General features: G+C 43.3%; 1 protein-coding gene across 1 annotated transcript in view; it reads left to right on the top strand.

Moving 5' to 3' along the window:
* ARID1A (AT-rich interaction domain 1A) overlaps positions 1 to 15,453 on the top strand; it is an 81,544-nt gene that overhangs the window by 32,872 nt on the left and 33,219 nt on the right. The window lies entirely within an intron of this gene.

Raw genomic sequence — 15,453 nt, 5'->3', positions numbered from 1 at the left:
ATTCCAGATGGAAGCAGGTATAGAGGCTGCCTATGCTTCTTGCTGTTAGTCAGTAGCTTCTGATTTTCCCCTGGAGATTAGATATAACTTAAAAAGGTAATGGAGCCGAGGGTAAACTTTTTTATTTTATTTTATTTTATTTTATTTTTTTAACCCTGAAAGCACTGGCCTAAATATTCATTTGACTGGCACTCTGGAATGCTTATGTTTTTATGTTAGGTCTCCAGTGGCCGAAGAGAACTGATCACTAGGCAGCCTCTGGTTTTGTCCTTTTTAAAATATAGGAGTGCAGTGGCTTGTTCATTTTTTTTTTTTTTTTTTTTCCAATTCCAATTTAGCCCGGTATTACATGTATTTTAATAGTCTAGTAGACTTGTAGCCACTACCTGTGTGTCAGAGGATTATTATGTTGCTGATTTGTGCACCTTGGGTCCAACATGACTGAACAGATTTTGAATAAGACAGGTTACTCAGTACCTGGAGTTAGGGAGATCAGCTGTAGATAGCTCCTTTCACTGCAGCTGGGACAGTAGTTACCTCTTAACTCCAAATCTGTTTGCTATGTGTTTTTAAACATTTGAACTATTATATAGTTTGTAAACTTATCAGATTTTTGGGTACAGCAGTCTGGCAGCTTGTTGAGCGAGATGTCTTTTATCTTGGTTTTAAACTTCCTAGAATGTAGCAATTTAGTGTGGAGGGTTGACAAATTTCTCCTTTAAAGGTCTGGAATGGGCTGACCAAGCAGATCCATGCCTATGGCTCAAAAGAAGAGTTTGAGCTGTTGAATTCGGTTTGATTTCACGGAAGAATTATTTCCCCTTATAACCAAATGGGAGTTCTTTTCCTTTAGCACCCAGAATAAAGCTCCTCCCTAAACTGCAGTTGGATTGGTCAAAGGAGAACGAGTTGTGTGCATAGCAGAAGTTATTCTTGCTCTCAACAGTGGGATCCAGTTTTTTGGTCTGTGGTGAGCCCTTCTAAACAGTTCCATGGATCATAGGGGCAAGTTATGTCATCAAAATGCAGATCAGACTCTAACTTTGATAACAAAATGGGTTAAATTTATTTTGGTGTTGGCTCCTTTTGGACCCTGATTTTGAAGATTAATTTCGTTCTGAGGTGTGGAGAATCTTTAAATAGCATGTTTCTTTCCACACTCTCTCTCTCTCTCTCTTGCTCCAAGTCCTTCTTTATGACCCATCTTCTGCCTTGCAATGTAGGGAAAGTGTAGCCATTGAAGAAATCGCTCTGAATCTGAGCGGTGGAGTGTCATGATTAGTAGCACTGTTGATGCTGTCTCCATGAATCTGTCCAATCAACTCATCTGACTCAGATTATAGGGGTGAATTGTTCTCTTTAGCAGAAGTGGCTCCTGCTCAGAGCCAAGTGGGAGTTTGTTTTTGTGGTGTTATGGATAAACGTGGTCTCTCCTTGAGCCCTCTTCAAATTTACCTTCAAAGAGGCTCTGTTGTGGAATAGCGGAATTGGAAATGTGGGAGTTCTGTCGTGTTTAGATGCTTGAATTTTAACACATCCATCAGTGTTTGATGTGTACTTAAGCTTCCTGTGTGAGAAATCTCTTCTAGAACTCTGTAGCATATGGAACTCAATCTAGTGTTGCGTTAGGAGTTTGCTCTGTGTAAGACCCAGTGTTCTATTTAACCAAACATCTTTACAGCCTTTCAGTCTCTCAGACTTTCAAGGATTAGGTAGTGAAATCAAAGGCCGTCAGTCAGTCCGTCTATGGCTTCCTAGAGTCTGGTACACATCTCTTTTAAATATTTGTAGATGTGCAGGATTTAAAAAAAAAAAAAAAAACTCAATTTTTGTTTCCCAGAATTCCATCTCCTGCTAACGTGAAGGGAATTGTTAACCCTAGCTTTAAGGTGAACACTTTTGTCTACTTACTGTCTGATGCACATCCAATTTTGTGTCAAAGAACTTCTGTACCTGTAAAAAGGGAATGTTTGCCGATGTTATCTACCCATTTTTGTTCCAATAGGCAACCTTTTCCTCGGTTACTGTACTGGGAGGTTTGGCGCAGAATAGCTTGATAGGGATTTTTTTCGGTTAAAGTGTAAATATACCCTTTTCATTCTTCTCCCCATGTCCCTCGAAGTTGGATGGTCGATCAGGATTTTGGATTCCCCCCGTAATAGAGTAACTTTCCCAAGCAGCCATATATAAACGCCTTATAGAACCATAGGTAGTACTATAGCCTTTCACGTTTGAAAGCTTTAGGTGCTTCCCTAAGATCAATAAGCCCTGCAGAGTAGCCACTATTGTGCACCTTGGTAACTGGCAACCTATGAAATGCAGCTTCTTAATTACTGACATGTAGAGCAGCCCTGGCTAAAGTGAATACTGCTGTTTTCTAAGTCTCTCTCTGCTTAGGAGGTATTAAATATATGTAAAGACTTTTTTTCTTAATTGCATAAGGGCCAGAGATTCCATATGTCTCCATCAGACTTAGTGCCTGTGTTGAAACTTTAGGCAATGAAGTGGGAAACACTTCATTTGACATTTATTTATTTTATTTTTTAGTCTCTGAGATACTTAACCATAAGTCTACCAGGAACGTCCAGGCTACGTGGCACTTCTTGCCAGTCTAGGCAAGATCTCTCTGAGGAATGTGTAGCTGGTCTCTGGTGGTGGTGTGCTAGGAATCTGTTCAGTAACTTTAGAGAACTAATCTTTGTGTCTTTCTCTGATGTTTCTTTCTTTCACTGCTGTGAGAATCTGAAATATAGGAATGTTGCAAGAGGTTGAAATTCGTTTCACAGACTTATCTAATGCTTTGTTTGCTCATCTGTAGATTGCAAAAAAATGTCTAGCCTTCCACTTTGGTTCACAAGTTATGGGGCTTTTATAGTGTAAGTCCTTCTTCCTGGTCTCTCTCCCCCTTTCTGAAGAATAGACTTGAAAAGCATGTGAGTAAATATACTGCGGCTACCCAGTGACCCAGATGTCTTTAAAGCAGTGGCAGATCCAGGTAGGTGCCTGACAAAGGCAATTTTCCCTACAATGGTCTGGGTGAAGAATTTTTCTGAAGAATTCTTTGATTCCTAGGGAGTCTCTATCAGCAATTCATTAAACTAAACTTAGATAAGTCTTGAGTATGGGAGGGGACAGTGTGTAGTCTTAGTGTCTGGATGTAATAGATGGTGTAATCATTAGTACAAATCTTTCTCCCAGGGGAATCCTAAACTTCTGATCATCAGCAAGAGACTCTCTCTGGCAAGTAGCATCCAGTTTATTTGGTGTTCAGCTTCTTGAGACCTTGACTTTTTCTGAATCTGAGGACCATATCTCCAGCTATTAATTACAATAGCTTCTCTCTGGTTTGGGAGGAGTTGGCTTTCAGCAGTGTTTAGGTGAAATCAGAAAGCGCTCTTCTGTGCCAAGTTTGGATCCTTTCTTGTATTCCCTTCCCCTTGTCTTGTCTCGTCTTGAGCTGTAGACATCCTCAGTAGGACTGGAGGGGGAAATGGCAGGTCAGTGTTTCAAAGAATACTAATTTTCCCTTACGTGAGAGACCTTAATCCCATGCAGAGTTTATTGCACAACCTTCACAAGCCTAGTGGCAGTGCATTCTCCATAAATAAGAGTTGCAGCTTTCTCTAAGGGTTAGAAACATGGTTGGAAGTGCTGGGATGTGAAATGTTTAATAGGTACTTCATCCATTTCTTCTCCTTTGCCTTCCCTTGATTTCATAGAATATCAGGGTTGAAAGGGACCTCGGGAGGTCATCTAGTCCAACCCCCTGCTCAAAGCTGGACCAATCCCAAAACAGATTTTTGTCCCAGATCCCTAAATGGCCCCTTCAAGAGTTGAACTCACAACCCTGGGTTTAGCAGGCCAATGTTCAAACCACTGAGCTATCCCTCCCCCTGGCTCTTAATTAGCCTCTTCCTTGATTGGTGTTCTCAATGTTTATGTAGTATGGTGTTAGGTTTAATGTTTCTGTTTCATCTGAAGTATGACTGAGCTAAACATCCCATCATTATCCAAAGGGCTGTGTGTTAAAGTCTAGGCTAGGAATTTTTTTTGCAGAAGTCCCTGAATTCTTAAATCACAGAGTTTTTTTTCCCCTTCCTGTTAGGGATCTTGATGGTCTGTTTCTCCGTCTTTGTCTCAAGTTGGTTTTCTTGCTTGCAGACACTTGATTTTAGGCAGTTCTCTTGGAACCTTAGAGAATTATGTGGTTAGAAGATGGAATTGTTAGCCTACATCTTTCTTCAAGCTCCTATCTTGATTATCACTACAAAAGTTTTTTCTCTCCTGCTGATAATCGCTCATCTTAATTAATTAGCCTCTTAGAGTTGGTAGGGCAACTCCCACCGTTTCATGTTCTCTGGATGTATTTGTGTGTGTATGTATATCTCCTTACTATATGTTCCATTCTATGCATCCGATGAAGTGGGCTGTAGCCCGCGAAAGCTTATGCTCAAATAAATTTAACAAGGAGTCTGGTGGCACCTTAAAGACTATTTGTTAGTCTTTAAGGTGCCACCAGACTCCTTGTTGTTTTTGTAGATACAGACTAACATGGCTACCCCCTGATACTTGACATCAAATACATTTGTTAGTCTCTAAGGTGCCACAAGTACTCCTGTTCTTTTTAAGGCATTCCTATGTCAGAAGAATGAACATGTTGGTGGCCTGGTAGGGATCTCAGAGACGTTTTACCTGTGGTTTTGTAGGAGGCATCAGAGTATGGAATTAGGATGCAGAGCCAAATCCTCAGCAGATGTTGCTCCACTGATGAAGCTATGCGGATTTTTTTTTTTTTTACTCCAGTTGAAAATCTAGCCTGTATAGTCCACCAGTAATGACTAACGTGTGCATTTATTCATCAGTGGAGGGTGTGTTTGCTAGACTGCGTGTTGTCTCTCACCTTGTTCTGATAACTGCACACTGCACTCTAATCTTTGTAGCCCTAAATTGCTGCTAGGTTTTCTATGTCAATAGAAACTTGCTCCTATTTAAACTTGGCTTTCTGTTGATCTTAACCTTGTGGCTAACCTGGTGAAGCCAAACAAGTTTGGTGGTGGTTTCAGGTTGGTTTGCTGAAGGGACTCAGACTTCTTCCTGTTATGAGGAACCGTGGTAATATTTTGGGTTGGGCATAAAGTATTGCACCCCATAAACAGGTATAGGGTGGCTTCCCTGTCAAAATGAAAATGGCGGAAAACTAGTCTTCAGGTAGGAACATATTTTGATCATCTCTTCAGTTTATGAAGGTGAGATAATCTTCACCCAAGCAGAAGTGTGTATGTAAAATTGAGGGGGAGGGGGAAAACTTCAGAGGAACCATGAGTGCCGGTTCCAGTCTGCAATTTCAGCATCTGATGAGCTGTTTGACTTTACTGTAGAAGGTGACTTCTAGTACTGGCAGCTCTGCCCTAAGAGGAATAAATAGGGTATCGAGTCACCAGGGTTGTGAGTTATGGATCTCTTCCACTGCTTGGTTCTGAGTGCAGGAGGAGGGGAACTGCAGGTATACAATAGGTTTAAATAATTTACTGGAGTCCTGGTTCAAGAGTGGTTTGCAAGAGTTTTTTGTGAAAAACTAACTGCAACTGTGCGCTGTAGCAGTCCCTGGCTTACTGTCTGTCCTGAGGACCTTAGTGAGAGCTCTTGAAAGCTCTGAGATATAATTTGGAGAACATCAAGGGACAATTATTGTTGACATACCTAGTAATTTATCACTTTTCCAAGTCAGAGCCCTAGTTGTGGTATTGGGACTCTCTGGCTTAGCTTTCCGGGTATTTTAAAGCTGATCTGCTTTGATACTGCAGTTTAGTAGCCGCATGTACTGATCACTCGCTTGCCATTGGATGTTTTGGGTAATAGGGTCTTTCACCTCTTGAGGACAAAAGTGAATTCAAAAACCAGATCTCACTTTTCACATTCACTATGGCTTCATAGTTTTGCAGTCTAGATCATTTTCGTTCAAACTCTACAATAGTTTTGGGGAAGGGGTGAAAAGTGGCACTGCTTTCCTGTTATATATGTGGTGTGGCCAGTCTGGGAATTATTTGGCTGTTCTCGATCTCCTTGCCACCCCAAATACTTAGCATCCATTTATTTCTTGGCATCTGGGGCTTGTCAGGAAGTGCTGGTGGGATTAGCTAAATTTACCATTATTTCCATTTTTCTCTCTCTCTCTCCTCCCTCCCCCTTTTATATTTGTAAGTACTGAAAGGTAGAATAATGTGTGAGTTCAGTCAGCTGTGTCTGTGAGTAAAATGTCGTCATCTTCTGCACAATCCCCCTGACTGGAAATAATCAGAACAGCAAACTAAATTATGGCTAAAAGCTGACTTGAGGAAGTTGCTGCTGGGGAAAAAAAGCCACAAATGTCTTCATTTGAATGTTAGGTGCTGAAGACCAAGTTAAGAGCCAGGCTGGTGACTTGGAGGGAGAAATACACATTCATAATTAAATCTAATAATGAACTCAAAGTCTGCTTCCTTCCCTGTTGAGGCTTCCTGCTAAACATTTTTTGTAAACTTGTTTGTTTCTGGACTTTTGGCTCCTATTTCTGACTACAAGACATAGAAGAGGACCAGCAATGTATAAATGTCAAAGCCATTTGGCACTTTTATGCTATCGTGACTGGGCACCACAGAAATGTTTAGATGGGAAACACTCCTGTAACTTGTCCCAAAGTGTGCAATTCCTGAAATCCTATGACTGGTGCTTCACAAAGGTTGCTACAAAGCCTGTTTTGACAATGGGAATCAAATGAATCCCCCTGTATCTTCTGTCAAAGTCTCCTTGTTAATTCTTCTAGGATTTTCTTTTCTGCTGTGATCTTGGGGCTGGTAACACTTTCCTGCTATTTCTCTGGAGCCCTGAGCTTCTCTGAGCTTTGAGTGGTGGTGGTTGTTTTTTAATAGCTCTTTATGGGCTTGAGAAAGGTGTTGAATGCCACTAGCACCTCTAGTACATAATCTAAAGACAAGGTGGGTGAGGTGATATCTTTTACTGGACCAACTTCTGTTGGTGTGAGAGACTAAACTACATGGACCTCTTCCTCATGACTGGGAAAGGTACTCGGATCCAGGAAAGGTAACTTTCCAAGACCTAAAGAAGCTCTTCGTAGCTCGAAAGCTGGTGTCTCTCACCGACAGGAGTTGGTCCAATAAAAGATATTGCCTCACCCATCTTGTCTCTCTAATGTCCTGGGACCGACGTTGTTACAGCAGCACTGCACAATCTTCTGGTCACTCTTGTGACCTGTTTTCTGTGTGTGACCTGCTTCTCCAGGTTGCTTTGCTATTTGTCCATGTGGCAATTTCTCTCCTCTCACTCCTCCCTCCAGCTTTGGACTAAGCTAGTCTAACCTGGTGTTTAGAAGGAAATTCCCCACCCCCACTGCTGTATCGGCCATGGCTGTTCTGAACAGCGCTGAACCCTGTGCGTTCGTTTTCTCTCTGCCGGGGTAGCCAATCCGCTTCCATCTTATAAATCATGCTGCTCTGAGCCACTGATGCAGTTTGCTTTCCCCGTGCTTCGTGCTGGAGCTTGTGCTTGCAGCAGATTTCGCTATGCTCGATCCAGGGCCCGTTTCCTGTTTCTATTCTGGTCGTTGGTGGCTCAGCTCTGCTTCCTGCCTGTATATGTTACACAGATTCCCCTAACTGCTGGAGCCTTTTGTTTTCATAGGAACAATTTCAATTAGCTGGTTTTATATTTGTTAGTTTTCTACCTCCTTTGAGGAATGACTGAGGTTGTCTGAAAGACCGTCTTGTTTCTTACTCTTCACAATTTGCTTTCAAGCCTGGCTACAGTAAATAGGCAGGTCAGTGTTTAATCAGGAAATTGCTGTAGGATGACCCATTCTGATCTTGGATTCCTAACAATACAATAGTCCTCTTCCCCCCCCTCCCCTCCCCTTCAGTCAGATACAGCCCGTGAAAATATAGGGCTGTCATTTTGCACCCTAGAAGAGCTCTAGAGGGTATAGTCTTTGAAAGATGGCCTTATAGTTTGAAAGCTTCTCCAGGGGGAGGTCTGTTGCGAAGTGAGGAAACCTTTTCCCTTTTGCCACTGGCTCAGTTTGCAGAAGTCTCCCTCTGGCAGTCTGATGTGGTGGGAGCACTAGTCTCTGCAAAAGACACTAACCTCACTGGAGCATTGAAGAAAGGTGGGAGGGGCAAGGAGAACATGTGCTCTTTCTTCTGCTCTCCGCACAGGGTGGTTAAGGGATAAATGGAGGTGGGTAACTTTTTGGCTGATGATTGTACGGACTTTAGCACTATCTCACCTGAGCTCTCAATTGACAGGAAGCATCATTGTGTAAATACATCCTTGGCATTCAGGACTGACTTCTTCTGGGGGAAAATTGCCCTCATGTGGCTGTCATGGGAGGGTGTGCGTGTTGTAGGGTAGGATCAAGGCTCAGCTTCCTTAGCGTACTCTCTGCTCTACCCCCTTCTGGAGGCGCCAGCTGCTTTCCTAGGTCTGTCCACGTCCTTACTGAAGTAGGATTTGCAGTGTGACTTCAGACAAGCCCTCAGTGAGGAGCAGAGGAGGAGTTGTATGATTGACTTTATTATTTTTAATCGGGTCTTTATCCAGGAAGGAAGAAAACCTCTTTAAAGGCTGTTGAGTTTCCTGAAATGACAAGAAAGACATCTCTGATAATTGACTGTTCTGGCAACCTCTGACCTCCAGGGCTAGTAATGGGCAATCGTCAACACGTGGAATGGGCTGGGTTGCCATGGTTATGCTCACTTTCTCTCTCTTTCCCCCCCCCCCCCCCCCCTTTACCCCCACTCACTCCTGTAAACTGGTGGGGAAGGAGAATTTCCTAGATTAAATACCTCAGTTTCCCAGCTGGTCTAGCTCATCCCGATCAACAGCATAATATAGGGATGTGCTGCTGGACTGATTTCTCAGAGCGAAAGTACCTTCATTGTGAACACACAACTCTGTGCCTTTAGCTAGCCCCAGAAGGGCTGCTACAGAATTAATTGCATGGAAGTGGCAGCCAGCAAGGAAAAGGGGACGCGTGTTTTCAGTGGCCTGGTTCAGAGGAGGGAAATACAAGATATGTCTGGCTTACAAACATTTGATGCTGGTTTTGTGTGTTTTTTTTTTTAATTCCAGATCCCCTTCCCATCCTCCGTGAACTTTCTGACTCAAATCTTACTTTCGGGGGTATTGTGCTGTGCTGTCCTTGCTCAGTTTTTGGTACAATCTTCTCAAAATTCAGTGTGTGGGCCAAGAGCCTTGTACATCTCCTACAGTTTTTTGAATTCCTGAGTTTGCTGCATTTCTTTGCCCACCCAAACTCATGTGTGGTTGGCATGGTGGTGTAATCACATGCGGAGATGACTAAATGCTTCTGGAGTCTGAATTGAACACATCACAGATGAAGAATGCCTTGCAGATGATGAGGAAGCAGGGCTGGGAACTCGTATCCTTAGGGATAGAACGAAGGGGTTAGCTTTCTATATATGGGCAGAGTCTTGACCTCCGATGAGACACTGCATCTTTTGTAGATAGAGTATGAGGTGCATTTGAAAATAAACAAACCTAAAACACAAGGTTGTGGTCAATCATTTGAGAGTTGTACCACTCTTTTTTACATTTTCCTTCCCAAGGCCATAAGTTGGACCAAGATTCTTGACTAAAGTGGTCTAGATATGTGTCTCTCCAGAACATGAAAGTGTTGCTGGGAGCATCTTCTAGCAGAAAGATTGCTTGAATAGTCAATGTTGCCACTAACCACATCCAGGAGTTACCTGTGCTCTTTCCACAGCCTCTTCTGCTCTGACCTGTTTGGGGATCAAAAAGTTTTTGGCTTGGGACTTGAGTCCGGGTCCCTTCTTTTGTGCTGCCATCCATTTGTTGGGCCAGCCTTTATGATGAAACAGTTAAATAACAAATAATAATCAGAATATAAATCTAATTACCTTGGCAAGCCAGGAAAAGCCAAAATAGGAGCATTTTCCGCCACTGCTTTGAACATTTCCTGTCTTACATTAATGCTAATTAAATGCTAGAGTGTTTTGTAGAAACTGAGAGAGGGGTCCTCAAAGGGTTAAATGTAAGCTAATTTTGCTGTTGTATTTCCCAAGAACTTGCAGAAGAGATCAGCACCCAGCATTCCCCGAGGAGGGAGAGAATGCTGGCCTCCTAGATGGTGGGTTTTTCCTTCAGCGACATCTTGTTCCGTGAATGAATCACGTTATTCCTTCCTCTTACTTTCTGCTGCCACTGAAGCTTTGAATTTCTCTTTTTGAGAGGAGGGAGAACATGGGGTTTGCTAGTCTTCTCAGTGTTTGGGGGTGTGTGTGTGTGTTTAATTTTATTTGGGGGGGTAGAGAAGAAGGGGGGGTGTAGAACAGAAGCAGTAGGTGTGATTTTGAAGCTCTTGCTGAGCAGATCTGTGGGAGTGGAGTATCGACCTCTGAAAAATCAATGGCTGCTGCAGTCGCAGTGCTTGGTGTTTTGCAAGGTCTCCTGTTGTAGGAATGTAGTAAAGCCAGCAGCACTTTTCTCTCTCCCTCCCCCTTGATTCTGTACCCAGTCTCCACCAAAGCAGCCAGACCCACCTAGATTTGCTGAGGTGGATTAGAACGGCAGCTTATTTTTGCAATTGAGTAAAATTTCTCGTGTGACACTGAGCCCCTCCTCCTGGCAGCCTCCTTTCCAAACGCTCCTTCCCTGCACTGCAGCTAGAGCCAGCAGCTTCTACCAGTTTGTCTGAAGCCTTCCTGGAAGAGTGAGCTTTTCAGCTTGCTTTTTAGAGAAGGAAACTGTACAAAGATCTCTCTGCCATATTCTAGTCCCTGTCCTGGAACTGTCACTTGACAGCGCTGATACTCTGGAGAAGCTCAAACCTCCTCATGGAGGAAGGGAAGGAAAAATGGCTTGTCCATAGAACAAAAAAGGAGACTGAATACTGAGGAGTGTTTAGTTTAGTTTAGTTACCCTTTTAGCATTTAGTTTTTGTTCCCTTTTGGGCCGGGCAATGACTGGCGCAATTTTAAAGACTGGTTGGATGGAGTAACTCCCACATGGTGGGACTCGGAGTATTTTATGCATCCTTTAGTTTGCAACCACGATCCTATCACTTTCTTCCCAAAAAATGCTGTGTGCCCTCCAGGGAGGAATCTGAAAACTGTCTAGTTTGTAGGTGCTCTCTCGTGGTGCTTGTTCAAATCAATAGCTCTCACTCCTAGTTGAGTTCACAGTGACACATTAGGGAGAGTGGAAACCTGATTGACAGTTCTATTTAAATCTCTTCTGGTTGCCGATGGTTAAAGCTTTTGAAAATGGATGCAGGAAAAATGGGGAGGCTATGAACCAGGTGCACTGATATCTGCGCATGGCGCACTGCGTAGAACCGGGCTACGGTGGTGCTGATTTCTTCCTCCTGGTATGAGAAACGGGGAAAGCCTGGAAAGTCACCTTCCTCCCCAAGGTTGTTACAGTTCCGGAAAAGTGAAGTGGGGTTTTTTTTTTTTTTTCTAGTTTAATGAATGGAAAAAACACAGAAATAAAGTCATCTTCTCCCCACTTTGGGAGCATAACTAATGTAATGGAAGAAAGCAGTTTGGGGCCGAGAGGACACAACCCTGTATTGAAGTGTGCAGCTGCACTTCGGTTATTTTGGGGTATAAATTTTGTTAGAAATTTCTGTTTAAAGGTGGCTGGAGAATATTGATAAGCACTCTTTCCTAGCATGTGTAAATCACCCTTGTCTAGTCCCACTTCCCAGAGCTGTTAGCTAACTGTAAATTTCACTTCTTTAAGATTCCTCCCTCTGCCCCCACCCAAGAAGGATGGTTGTGGGATGGACAGTAACCATCTTTGTCAGCAGGAGTTCTGAGTTTAGTCTTGGGGTACGTCTACACTGCAATAAAAATGACACCGCATTGAGTTTCTGAGCCCAGGCTAACTGACATGGGCTCGTGGGGCTAAAAATGGCAGCGTAGACGTTTTGGGCAGGAGCCTAGGCTCTGAAGCCGGGCGAGGGGGGTGGGTCTCAGAGCCCAGGCTCCAGCCTGAGACCAAACATCTGCACTGCAATTTTTTTAACCCTGCGAGCCCAAGTCACCTGAGCTGGGCCAGCTGCGGCTGTGCCGCTGGCTTTTTATTGCAGTGTCAATGTACCCTGGGCCTCCACAAGCATTCTAGACTTAGAGATAAGCCTATGAATAAGAGATTCTGCACCCCCTTTCCCCTCCACCGTGTGTGCCCCAGGAATGATGAGCATCTAGAAGGTGCTTCTGGTGCCATGAAGAATCGCCCATTATCCTCCACACAATAGCCTGTTGTGGGAGACTGGAGGTAGTTCAGTGGCCTGGTCCACTCTGTGGCAAGTTTGTATGCTTTTAGGTTAGAATTGGGGTTGCTGGAAATCTGTGTGTTGTGGTTTTTGGTATTTGAATCATTTCTTTTTCTTTTTTTTTTTTTTTTCCACTCCCTCTCACAACACTTTCAGGTCTGCGTAGTGCTTTCCTGTGCAGCCCATGTCCTAGGACTGGCCTGCTTTTTTAGAACAAAAATGTCACGAGTCTGTTTGCAGCGAACTGAGTGCTTGAGACAGTTGTGTTAATAGTACAGTTAGAGCTTTAATACACAGAGTCTGGGCAGAGGCAGTACAGGTCTATGCACGCCCATGACAGTTTGCCTGAACCCTAACCTGACACTACTGTCTTTCACTCCCAAAGAGTAGTTAAGGCTCATGGCCTCTCCAGTTCTCTTGTCTAGTCTTCTCAGCCTGCAAAGAGCAACGTTTTATTGGTGGACATGTGTCCCCTAGAAAGTGGACTGAGACCTACCAGTTCCTTTTACCTAGTCTAATAAACCGCAGTTCTGGTCACTGTTGATTGCTCTGGGGGAGAGACGAGAATCTTTAGCTATCTATTTAGGGTGGTTTACAGTCCTTTTATGCCATTCTGGCAGAGCAAATGTACCTCGGTGGGAGCTGAGTATCTGGCCTGCAGTGCTTAAATGAGAGCATTTAAGTGATTGCAGCTACTGTAGAAAGAGAAGTTCACACAACGCTAAGATGAACAGGGAACGTTCCTCTCTCTGACTGGATTTTGTCTGGCTACAGATGCAGTAATTCAGCCAGTGCATTTGCTGTGAATGAAAAATCCAAAAGATGAGACAATTCTCTCCACTATTATTTGCCAATAAACACTTGGATTTAATTGATACATAACTTGTAAAAAAGTTTAATAGAACTCTAACTTGTATATAAAGTATCCAGGTAAGGAAATCAAAATTAAAACTTGTACCCCATCCTTAATTCTGCCCCTCAACTCCAACCTATCTTCCAAGTAGTTAGACCCACCCCCAAAAGTGGACTGTTTTGTAAATGAATTACAATAGTAAGTTACGGTGTGGTGTTGCGTGATGAGATACCCAGCACTTAGGTACATGGGGACATCAGGTCTGCTTTGCAGGGTATCCCATATATGGGGTTCACCCTTGAATGTAGTGTTAATGGGGTACAGTGAGGCCTCCAGGCCTTAGTGGGGTGTTAAATGGGGTGGCATGTGAAGTGTAAAATGGAAGATACAGCAGTCTCTGCACTAGAGAGGAAGGAACGGGTCTAAAGCCCGTAAGTAGTGAGAAGATCATAGTTTGCTGGGCAGCTCTGTAGCTTTCTGTGGTATAGTGGACCAGAGGAGGTTGGGTCTGTGAAGCATATTTGAATATGAAATAGGTTAAGTAGTTGTGGGTATATGAGAACAGGAGACTATGGAATTGAAGATGATTGTACTTCTTGAGTGCTTGGAAAGGAAGTTGCAGAAAAATGAAGAAAACATAAAGCAGGTATTTCAATTGACGAGAAGCGGTAAGGATGCTTGTCCAGTTTCAGAAAAGCCAGAGAATAAGAACGTGTTCTAATAATTCCCTCATTAGTCCTTTCTCAGACTTTAGAAGCCCCTTTTGGTTTGCCTGTGGAGTTTACTGGTGTCTGTGTGGAAGCAGTAAGCTCTACCATGTTTCTCCAGTTTGTAATTTTCTTGAACCCTAGTTATTGACTTAATGGTGCCAACAAGGATTATGGGCACCGCACAGACCTTAGAAGGTGAAGTGTCTGTAGTGCTCAACGTAGAGGACATCAAACAGTCTGTAAGTACCGTGTACTGCTGTGTGGAACCCTTATTCTCCAAGTCTGGGACTATAAACCTTATGACTCTGTAGGCATTGCCTGCAGACCTTAAACGCTCTGTGCATAACATTGTATCGCTTATATAATAGAACCAAAAAAAAGTTGAGGACCAAGTGGAATTTCTACAACAGGCTTTGTTTTTGAGCTGACCATACAAAAGAAGACTTTTGGAAGCGTGTGTATTTGGGGTGGTTTTTGTGTATGGTTTTGTTTTGTATTTAAGTCCTGTATCTTAAATACTTTTTCATTAATGTAAAACTTGCCCCAAAATACTCTCTTCTGGCTAGAGAACAAACAAGGGGAAAAGCCAAACGAAATTTTCCCCTCTAAAAAATTAGATGGAGAGTCAAAAATCAAGCTTTATTTATAATTGCGTAAAAAGCTTTACAACTTTCACTATTGGTTGGGTTTTGTAACACAATCTTCAAGTCTAAAGCATATCTAGAATAAACTGGGGGAAAGCTGTAGAGGCTCCACCATGGATGGACGTTTCAGAGTGACTTTGTCAACTTTTGCACCTTTGGGAATCGAGGACAGGCTTGGGTCTGTCCATCTCCCTCTCTGTTATAAGGCTGAGCAGCGACTGATGCTCTAACTAAAGCTTGTGATGCAAGAGTCCATAGTAGCTAGAGCATGGTGCCTCCTGGCTACGCCCCTTCCCTTTTTCAATCAACTTTTTCTATATCCTTACCCTGGGGACTGCGTGAGGCGGTATCCGACAGATGTAATTCCCACGTGGTGCGATTTGTTGACTTTGGTCTGTCCCTTTACTTTGGACCTTTTATACTGCTCTGACAGACTGTAGCCCAGACTCTGGAGAATTACTATCCTAATCTGAAGTATTTCTTGTTGATCCATCCTGATGTTTGCTTAACAAATGAGCTAGTGTCTGATAGTGAGAGATGGTGATTCCCTTTTCATATAAAACAAAAACCTTTATTTGGGCACAAACTAAGCAGCTCCCTCTTATTGGTCATGCTAGGACTTGCAGCTCCCACCCTGAGAAAGACCAGTCCCCCTGCTCCTCTGTGTTGAGTTGTGTGATTTCAGGCATGGTTTTGTTGTGGTGTGAAAAGGTTTTAACTGCTGAATCCCTGTTTGTCAGCAGTGCTGACAAACCCATGCTGGCATGAGCTAGGATTGGGCAACCAATTGCAGCTGGAACAGTTATCATTTCAGAGTCCCTGTGGGCTTCCGCTATCAGGTCACATCCCAAAATAACACTGGGCAGTATTTCAAGTGAAGAAACGAAGGCTTTGGGGCTGCAGCCAGCCTGGAGTGTGAGATTCTGTGTGAAA

Source organism: Malaclemys terrapin, chromosome 22, assembly GCF_027887155.1.
Source record: "Malaclemys terrapin pileata isolate rMalTer1 chromosome 22, rMalTer1.hap1, whole genome shotgun sequence".
NCBI lineage: Eukaryota > Metazoa > Chordata > Testudines > Emydidae > Malaclemys > Malaclemys terrapin.
This window is presented reverse-complemented; position numbering and strand designations above follow the sequence as displayed.